Here is a 10,415-nt window from a genome sequence, read left to right on the forward strand (position 1 = left end):
AGCATTTGTCCTGCCACTTTTAAAAGGGGGAGATCCAACTCTTTTAAATAATTATAGGCCAATCTCAAAGTTGTCACCCCTGGTGAAAATACTTGAAACCCTTGTGAGTGACCAGCTAAAAGAGTTTTTATATACTAACTCTATTTTCTCAATGTACCAATCCGGTTTCAGGAAGAAGCATAGCACAATTACAGCAGCCATGAAGGTTTTAAATGATATCACTGAAGCTCTTGACAAAAAAACAGCATTGTGTCTCACTTTTTATTGATCTCTCTAAGGCTTTTGATACAGTTGATCATGCTATACTAAGGCAGAGATTGTTGAGTGTAGGTCTTTCAGAGCATGCAGTTGCATGGTTTGTTAACTATCTGTCTGATAGAACTCAGTGCACTCAATTTGATGGGCTTAGGTCTGTTAAATTGTCTGTCTTGAATGGTGTGCCCCAAGGCTCTGTACTTGGTCCTCTCTTATTCACTATTTATATAAATAATTTTGACAAAAATGTCCAAAATGCACAACTTCATTTTTATGCTGATGATCCTGTTATTTACTGTTGTGCTTCATCTCTTACAAAAGCTTTCCAGAACTTGCAAACTGCTTTTAATACTGTTCAACATACCTTGTCTCAATTGAAGCTTATCCTCAATACTGACAAAACTAAACTACTGGTGTTTTCTAAAGCCAGAAATAGACCTCTGAACCTTTCACCTATTACTACCTGTCAGGGCAAGGAGATTGAGGTTGTAACCTCATATAAATATCTTGGAATTTTGATTGATGATGGCCTCTCTTTTAAAATGCATATTCAACAACTTACAAAAAAATTGAAGCTGAAATTAGGATTTTATTTTAGGAATAAGGCTTGTTTTTCTTTTGAAGCCAGAAGGAGGCTAGTATCAGCTACATTTATGCCTTTACTAGACTATGGGGATATTTTATATATGAATGCTTCCGCTCAGTGTTTGAGATCAATTGACACCCTTTACCATGGCACTTTGAGATTTATTTTAAAATGCAAAACCCTTACGCACCACTGCACTTTATATACCAGGGTTGGCTGGCCTTCTCTAGTCACTCGTAGGCTCAGTCACTGGTATACTTTTATTTACAAAGCCATTTTGGGTTTACTACCTTTTATTTGGGCATTTTTATTGTTCAGAAATGTGGTGGGTACTCTCTTCGTTCGCGGGACTTTATCCTGCTAACTGTTCCAAATGTCCGAACTGAATTTGGTAAAAGGGCTTTTATGTACTCTGCACCATCGTCTTGGAACGCCTGACAAAATACTTTTAAACTGGAAGAACTTGTCCCGATTGGTGTTTTTAAATCACTGATGAATGATCTGGAGACTGATTCCCTGACATGTCAATGTTTTTAATTTGCTGTTTTTGATTTTGTTATATTCTTTGTTAATTCTATGGTTTTTACTAGATTACTTGTAGTTTTTCATGTTTGTCTGTAATTTTTGTAATGACTTGGCGCTGCCTATCTTGGCCAGGACGCTCTTGAAAAGGAGATTTTAAATCTCAATGAGCCCTTCCTGGTTAAATAAAGGTTAAATATATAAATAAATAAAACTGCATCTGGCATCAATGTCCTCCATGAAGATGAGATTGATGTTCTGGCCTCTCATCCCCTCCATCTCTCAGCAGGTTCACTGCATCTGGCATCAATGTCCTCCATGAAGATGAGGTTGATGTTCTGGCCTCTCATCTCCTCCTTCATCTCTCAGCAGGTTCACTGCATCTGGCATCAATGTCCTCCATGAAGATGAGACTGATGTTCTGGCCTCTCATCCCCTCCTTCATCTCTCAGCAGGTTCACTGCATCTAGCATCAATGTTCTCCATGAAGATGAGGTTGATGTTCTGGCCTCTCATCCCCTCCTTCATCTCTCAGCAGGTTCACTGCATCTGGCATCAATGTCCTCCATGAAGATGAGGTTGATGTTCTGGCCTCTCATCCCCTCCTTCATCTCTCAGCAGGTTCACTGCATCTGGCATCAATGTCCTCCATGAAGATGAGGTTGATGTTCTGGCCTCTCATCCCCTCCTTCATCTCTCAGCAGGTTCACTGCATTTGACAAACCACAGAAGAAGTACATCATTATCTGCACTAAATAACTAAATTCAATTTACTAAATTAACTAAATTAATCAACACTGAAATAAAATACTGAAAAAGAAACTGAAAAAAACTCCTTATTACTGCATCCCACCTTTCACCCTTTTTCATGTTCAGGAAGTGAAGCGGGTGGTCATGCTGGCAGGAAACCCCAACACGCCTGTCTCCTACAATTTCCTTGTTTTGGGTTTGGACCTGATGGCATTGCCTGCTTGAAATCCATGGCAACCCTAAAATATCTATAATAATATAAAGCACAATACAAGTATTATGTACTGAAATGCTTCCTTGCAGGTTAACCTCTTGACAATGCAACAACAATAGAACAAGTCAGTAGCTAAGTTAATAAAAAGAGTACTACAATAGTAATAAACCCTTCATTCATCAGTATCCTGAACATAGCTGGGTGTTTCTGGGATAGAGGGTTGATATTAAAGTCAGTACTACAATAGTAATAAACCCTTCATTCATCAGTATCCTGAACATAGCTGGGTGTTTCTGGGATAGAGGGTTGATATTAAAGTCAGTACTACAATAGTAATAAACCCTTCATTCATCAGTATCCTGAACATAGCTGGGTGTTTCTGGGATAGAGGGTTGATATTAAAGTCAGTACTGCAATAGTAATAAACCCTTCATTCATCAGTATCCTGAACATAGCTGGGTGTTTCTGGGATAGAGGGTTGATATTAAAGTCAGTACTACAATAGTAATAAACCCTTCATTCATCAGTATCCTGAACATAGCTGGGTGTTTCTGGGATAGAGGGTTGATATTAAAGTCAGTACTACAATAGTAATAAACCCTTCATTCATCAGTATCCTGAACACAGCTGGGTGTTTCTGGGATAGAGGGTTGATATTAAAGTCAGTACTACAATAGTAATAAACCCTTCATTAATCAGTATCCTGAACATAGCTCGGTGTTTCTGGGATAGAGGGTTGATATTAAAGTCAGTACTACAATAGTAATAAACCCTTCATTCATCAGTACCCTGAACATAGCTGGGTGTTTCTGGGATAGAGGGTTGATATAAAAGTCAGTACTACAATAGTAATAAACCCTTCATTCATCAGTATCCTGAACATAGCTGGGTGTTTCTGGGATAGAGGGTTGATATTAAAGTCAGTACTACAATAGTAATAAACCCTTCATTCATCAGTATCCTGAACATAGCTGGGTGTTTCTGGGATAGAGGGTTGATATAAAAGTCTATATATTCAGCAATACAAAGTCTAGAAATATATTCAGCAATACAGTAAGATTCTGAGACACAATCACTTCCTATTGGTCAGCTACAGGGAACAGCCAACGTCTCTGAGACACAATCACTTCCTATTGGTCAGCTGCAGGGAACCGCCCACGTCTCTGAGACACAATCACTTCCTATTGGTCTGCTACAGGGAACAGCCAATGTCTCTGAGACACAATCACTTCCTATTGGTCAGCTGCAGGGAACCGCCAACGTCTCAGGAGATGTGTATTTTAGGCAGTAAGTAAAACTGCCTAGGCCTTGGAGAATCTGGACCAAAAAGACAGACCATCTGTTTATCTGTAATGTACTTATCCTCGTACAGTTTATCTCCTGGATTAATCTTTGTGTTTTCTGGTTGTGTTGAGTGTGACAATGGAACATAGTGTTTAACATGATCCTATTGTCTATTGGCTTCAAGAAGATATTCACTTCATCCATTACAACAATCTGAGACCCTTATCTGCTGGTTTAATCACTATATTTCTAGAACATTTATAAGGTTAAGCTGATTAAAAGGTGTGGTTGTGAATAGTGAAAAGGAAGCCACATCCCTACGTATAAGAGTCTGTATAGTTTCTGACTCCAACTGAGGTTCCCAATGTGAGGGGTTTGGAAATAGTATCTGAGGAAAATCTGTTTCATATTCACAATGATCTGATAACTTCAATCTTCTATGATAGACGTGTAGATCCCTCCGGAGCTCCTCCCAGTCCACCTGTTTAGGAGTTGGTATGAAAGTCAGTCCACCTGTTTAGGAGTTGGTATGAAAGTCAGTCCACCTGTTTAGGAGTTGGTATGAAAGTCAGTCCACCTGTTTAGGAGTTGGTATGAAAGTCAGTCCACCTGTTTAGGAGTTGGTATGAAAGTCAGTCCACCTGTTTAGGAGTTGGTATGAAAGTCAGTCCACCTGTTTAGGAGTTGGTATGAAAGTCAGTCCTCTTTCTAGAACATCACTCTCGGCTTGGTTGAGCCCAATGGGACATTGCTGGTCAAGACCTCAAATGGGTTGTGAAGTAGTATGGACATATTGATGGAACAAGGTCACTAAACTGGTGGTTAGACAGGGTAGATCCAAAAGCCTCTGCTGTCATCTAGAGGGTGTTTCTCTGTACTGCTTGACACATGGAGACTCAATGGAGGCCCAGTGCAAGTGCTCAAAGTAAGGCCCAAACAATTGTTTGTCAGGCTGGGATCTATAAAGCAGTATGTTCTTCAATTAGATGCCAACTAATATTCATACAGGGACAATAGGAAGAATGGTGGTCCTAATTCATACAGGGACAATAGGTGGACAGGAGGAAGAATGGTGGTCCTGATTCATACAGGGACAATAGGTGGACAGGAGGAAGAATGGTGTTCCTGATTCATACAGGGACAATAGGTGGACAGGAGGAAGAATGGTGGTCCTGATTCATACAGGGACAATAGGTGGGCAGGAGGAAGAATGGTGTTCCTGATTCATACAGGGACAATAGGTGGACAGGAGGAAGAATGGTGGTCCTGATTCATACAGGGACAATAGGTGGACAGGAGGAAGAATGGTGGTCCTGATTCATACAGGGACAATAGGTGGACAGGAGGAAGAATGGTGTTCCTGATTCATACAGGGACAATAGGTGGACAGGAGGAAGAATGGTGGTCCTGATTCATTCAGGGACAATAGGTGGACAGGAGGAAGAATGGTGGTCCTGATTCATACAGGGACAATAGGTGGACAGGAGGAAGAATGGTGGTCCTGATTCATACGGGACAATAGGTGGACAGGAGGAAGAATGGTGGTCCTGATTCATACAGGGACAAAGGGGGCAGGAGGAAGAATGGTGGTCCTGATTTACACAATTCCTATTTTTTCTTTAGAGCTTCAGATTGAGATTGTTGTTATTCTCCAATATGTTTTTCTTCAGTGTTGCACTCTGGGTTCTCCAAGGGGAATACTCCCCCTGTTCTCCTCTTGACAGTTGTAGCCCCAGGCTTTTGCTGTGAATTGTCCACTGTTGGTATCAATTTATTTGGGCCCAAAAATACAAGTTTTAGCTGAATCCCCAGTTAGAATCCATGTGGGTCATTTTAAAGTTTCTAAAACGATTAACGAAGTACATTTAAAAAATGTGTTCCTGACATTTCACCACAATAGGCTTCCAGACAATGGACAAAAAGTAGCCAAACAAAGCATAATGATGAATCATAATGAATCAGATTACATGGAGAGGGGGGGACCTGATCCTAGATCATAATGAATCAGATTACATGGAGAGGGGGACCTGATCCTAGATCATAATGAATCAGATTACATGGAGAGGAGGGACCTGATCCTAGATCATAATGAATCAGATTACATGGAGAGGAGGACCTGATCCTAGATCATAATGAATCAGATTACATGGAGAGGGGGGACCTTATCCTAGATCATAATGAATCAGATTACATGGAGAGGGGGGACCTGATCCTAGATCATCATGAATCAGATTACATGGAGAGGGGGGGACCTGATCCTAGATCATAATGAATCAGATTACATGGAGAGGGGGACCTGATCCTAGATCATAATGAATCAGATTACATGGAGAGGGGGACCTGATCCTAGATCAAAATGAATCAGATTACATGGAGAGGAGGGACCTGATCCTAGATCATAATGAATCAGATTACATGGAGAGGGGGGGACCTGATCCTAGATCATAATGAATCAGATTACATGGAGAGGGGGACCTGATCCTAGATCATAATGAATCAGATTACATGGAGAGGGGGGACCTGATCCTAGATCATAATGAATCAGATTACATGGAGAGGGGGACCTGATCCTAGATCATAATGAATAAGATTACATGGACAGGGGGACCTGATCCTAGATCATAATGAATCAGATTACATAGACAGGGGGACCTGATCCTGGTTCAGCACTCCTCCTTTGAGACACTGCCTTTATGAATAAGGAATGTTGTTGTAAAGTCTAGTTACAGCAGGTGTTTACTGCCATCTAGTGGATGATACCAATAAAACACTTTATTATCAGGGTGGGGAGACGGCTGAGTGCAGGATCCATGGTGAGATGACAAAAGAGGAAAACACACTATATGGAGAGAAGTACAAATAAAGTATTTCTGAACAATAAAGGACAGAGTAAGATAATGAATACGTGGAATGACATATTATTACTAGTTAGTAGATCTCTTCTGTCATCATTATTTACCCATACACCAGTGACGTGAGAACTGACGTGATTTCCTCATATGAAAGTGAAAGTAACTGTGGTTACAAAATGTAGCGCACATTTCTCTGCAACATCAGAAGCAGGATAAATGTGTTGATTTGAAGGACAGAGGGGCAGACTCTGGTAAGTGTTGGCTACATATAACTACTATAAAGTTAGGTCGTAGTCAGACATTCAATAGACAGAGTAACCTTGAGATATGATTCTTTATCATGCTGACCAACCTGGACCCGGTTTCCACGATGGAATTTAGACTTAACGCTGGAAACGCATAATAAGTGGTAAACGATCATTAACAAAATACAAAGTTGAGTAAACACTATTTTACAAATAAAAAGGTGCGTAAGCGTGTTTACCCTCCACTACATCCCCGTTGATGTGGTGTGCACCGTAGAGTGCATAGTCATGTAGTCTCTATGGGCCAGATGGCCAGATGGTGAGAAACTGTTCAGATGGGGTGCAGTGGTTTAGACAGTAGTTTAGACAGTGGTTTAGACCACTGCACCAACCAGGAGGTGACTGAAAGTAAATATGTTCTTTTGTACAGGATCCATTTTGAGATGACAGAGCAGAAAACACTATATGGACAATACTGACAAATAAAGTAAGTATTTATGAACAATAATTAATTCTAAAGGACAGAGTATGTGAATGAATACTAGGAATGAGATATTACTAGTTAGAACTGCTACTTGAGCTGAGTTGCTGACAGACAGCAGTTTTCAAAGTGGAAACTAATCAGTAGGTCTACATGTTATCAGTAAAACGTCTGGTAAAGATGGTGGAGGAGCTTTTACATTATATGGTTTTATGTTTATCTCAGGGTTTCTCATCCTTTGGTTCTTATCCAGCACTTATACACCTTACAGGGGAAAAACACAACTAAACGTGGTTTCGAGTAAATTATAAGTTTAGCTAAAATAATGTAAGAGAGATGTCTTGAAGAAGGACTATACATTTTTTAATCAAGATTCAGAACAATGTCACGTTACTGCTGTCTCATGTAACTGACTGTTAGCTCCACCCTCTGGTTACTGTTGTTATGTGAAGGGTGACACCTTGACTACAGTTGAAACTGACTGTTAGCTCCACCCTCTGGTTACTGTTGTTATATGAAGGGTGACTCCTTGACTACAGTTGTAACTGACTGTTAGCTCCACCCTCTGGTTACTGTTGTTATATGAAGGGTGACTCCTTGACTACAGTTGAAACTGACTGTTAGCTCCACCCTCTGGTTACTGTTGTTATATGAAGGGTGACTCCTTGACTGCAGTTGAAACTGACTGTTAGCTCCACCCTCTGGTTACTGTTGTTATGTGAAGGGTGACTCCTTGACTACAGTTGAAACTGACTGTTAGCTCCACCCTCTGGTTACTGTTGTTATGTGAAGGGTGACTCCTTGACTGCAGTTGAAACTGACTGTTAGCCCCACCCTCTGGTTACTGTTGTTATGTGAAGGGTGACTCCTTGACTACAGTTGAAACTGACTGTTAGCTCCACCCTCTGGTTACTGTTGTTATATGAAGGGTGACTCCTTGACTACAGTTGAAACTGACTGTTAGCTCCACCCTCTGGTTACTGTTGTTATGTGAAGGGTGACTCCTTGACTACAGTTGAAACTGACTGTTAGCTCCACCCTCTGGTTACTGTTGTTATGTGAAGGGTGACTCCTTGACTACAGTTGAAACTGACTGTTAGCTCCACCCTCTGGTTACTGTTGTTATATGAAGGGTGACTCCTTGACTGCAGTTGAAACTGACTGTTAGCTCCACCCTCTGGTTACTGTTGTTATGTGAAGGGTGACTCCTTGACTACAGTTGAAACTGACTGTTAGCTCCACCCTCTGGTTACTGTTGTTATATGAAGGGTGACTCCTTGACTACAGTTGAAACTGACTGTTAGCTCCACCCTCTGGTTACTGTTGTTATATGAAGGGTGACTCCTTGACTACAGTTGTAACTGACTGTTAGCTCCACCCTCTGGTTACTGTTGTTATATGAAGGGTGACTCCTTGACTGCAGTTGAAACTGACTGTTAGCTCCACCCTCTGGTTACTGTTGTTATGTGAAGGGTGACTCCTTGACTGTAGTTGAAACTGACTGTTAGCTCCACCCTCTGGTTACTGTTGTTATGTGAAGGGTGACTCCTTGACTACAGTTGAAACTGACTGTTAGCTCCACTCTCTGGTTACTGTTGTTATATGAAGGGTGACTCCTTGACTACAGTTGAAACTGACTGTTAGCTCCACCCTCTGGTTACTGTTGTTATGTGAAGGGTGACTCCTTGACTACAGTTGAAACTGACTGTTAGCTCCACCCTCTGGTTACTGTTGTTATATGAAGGGTGACTCCTTGACTGCAGTTGAAACTGAATATAAGAAAGTATCTGTACAGGGCCATTTTGAGATGACAGAGCAGCTCATAGTTTAATCTCTAAACTGCAAAGCAGTTTCCAAGTAAAGTGAGTATTTCAGGTTAATAATTTAGAATAAAGTAGAGGGAACATTTGGAATCCACTAAACTAGTGTTGGAGTGCTGCTGAGTCATTCCTACCATGTGGTGCCTTTTCTGTCCCCAGGAAATATCAGTTCTTATTTAGTGTAAAATGTGGATTCAAAAAGGCTTTAAATATAAGGTGTCTTTTACTTTAAAAACACCAAAATATGGATCCTGAAAGGGAATTTGATGCATTTTAACACCATTTGTCAGAAGATGTAGGCGTTTTTGTCCCCAGGTGTTATTTATCATCTTCCACAATAAATATAAGCCATAAAATAACAAAATGTTAAATTGTTTCTTCATTATTTCATAGTCCTAGTTGAAGTCTCTTTCATCAATTACTTTTTTCATGATTATTGTATTTATCTATCCATAGGGGAAGCCTGGGAAACTGAAATGTCTGAGCTTTTTCAACAGTGTGACTGTGAACATCTGTACCAAAACCAAATTAAGGGAGACAGAGATATGATTAAAAAACAACTGTTGATGCAACATGAAAATAAAATGGGTGTGTGAGATGAATCATAAACCCAAATTGAGAACCTTTTGTTTGATTCAGGGTGAATTGGTGTGTGAGAGATATATTATGTATAACCTACCTAAAAGCAAGAGATCTCTATGTGCACAGGGAAGATCAGGGATATTGTCTCTGTGTATTGAAACAGGTCAGATCAGGGATATTGCCTCTGCGTATTGAAACAGTTCAGATCAGGGATATTGTCTCTGCGTATTGAAACAGTTCAGATCAGAGATATTGTCTCTGCGTATTGAAACAGTTCAGATCAGGGATATTTCCTCTGAGTATTGAAACAGGTCAGATCAGGGATATTGTCTCTGAGTATTGAAACAGGTCAGATCAGGGATATTGTCTCTGAGTATTGAAACAGATTATTTCAGGAATATTGTCTCTGTGTATTGAAACAGGTACGATCATGGATATTGCCTCTGCGTATTGAAACAGGTAAGATCAGGGATATTTTCTCTGAGTATTGAAACAGGTCAGTATTGTGGTGAAATGGAAGAGGAAAGACTATGTAACTATTGTGACCTTAAAGAAATAGAGAATTAAACTGATTTAATCCTCTATTTCCTTTTCTACCATGATATACGCTTGCTCTTATTCCAGAAAAGACCACCAGATATACCCTGGCAGTATGTGATGAGTGATGAGGAGAAATTGAAATGTTTTTTGTCCATTGTGTATTTCCGTTTGTGGAATATTTAGATAAATCCTGGAATATAAGAAAAATGTTTATCTATAATTAAATTGTAAAAATATTTAGCTTCTGCGTGGTAAATGGTACATGTGTATATAGATTGTGTATA

At 40.1% G+C, this 10,415-nt stretch overlaps 1 long non-coding RNA gene across 1 annotated transcript; it reads left to right on the plus strand.

Moving 5' to 3' along the window:
* Positions 1-6,621: 6,621 nt before the first annotated feature.
* LOC123735041 (uncharacterized) lies at positions 6,622-9,631 on the plus strand. Its single transcript, XR_006765226.1, has 3 exons — positions 6,622-6,714; positions 7,139-7,195; positions 9,466-9,631. It is a non-coding gene; the product is annotated as an uncharacterized lncRNA (long non-coding RNA).
* The last annotated feature ends 784 nt before the right edge of the window (positions 9,632-10,415 follow it).

The sequence above is a fragment of the Salmo salar genome, unplaced genomic scaffold, assembly GCF_905237065.1.
Source record: "Salmo salar unplaced genomic scaffold, Ssal_v3.1, whole genome shotgun sequence".
Lineage (NCBI taxonomy): Eukaryota > Metazoa > Chordata > Actinopteri > Salmoniformes > Salmonidae > Salmo > Salmo salar.